Raw genomic sequence first — 528 nt, 5'->3', positions numbered from 1 at the left:
TCCAACACTTGCGCGTCCGGAATTTAACTTTTGCCTTCCCCGTGCTCAGGTTGGGAGAGGGTGGCTATACAAGCATGGTCTCTTTCCCCCACGGCTACCGCCGGAGGTACTTTTTCTCTCGCCCCTGCCGCAGCAGCGACGGCAGTGGAAGCAGACGGAGAGGAAGTGTATGTCCTCACATCTCGGGTGTAAAAAAAAAAAAACAAACGGCAAGTCCTTTTAAGCACGCACTGCGCTCGCATGTATACGGCCCTTTCATACATGAGTAGAAGCGGACCAGAATTATTACCTCATCTTTTATAGATAAAATATGACACCTACCCACTTTGATAAATTTTGCTTTTTTTTTTTTTTTTTTTAAATGACCCATATGGGAGACTAATTCTTTTAACTCCACAGAGAAAACTGTTTCTTACATTACGCCTCTTTTAAAGGTACATGATAATTTTGCTGATGTGCATCACGTATGCATAGTTATCTGTTCACTTTGGTCCTTATCATTTAAAATGAAAAAAGAAAAAGAAAAGC

This window comes from Plasmodium inui (genome assembly GCF_000524495.1).
Source record: "Plasmodium inui San Antonio 1 unplaced genomic scaffold supercont1.4, whole genome shotgun sequence".
Taxonomy (NCBI): Eukaryota; Apicomplexa; class Aconoidasida; order Haemosporida; family Plasmodiidae; genus Plasmodium; species Plasmodium inui.
This window is presented reverse-complemented; position numbering follows the sequence as displayed.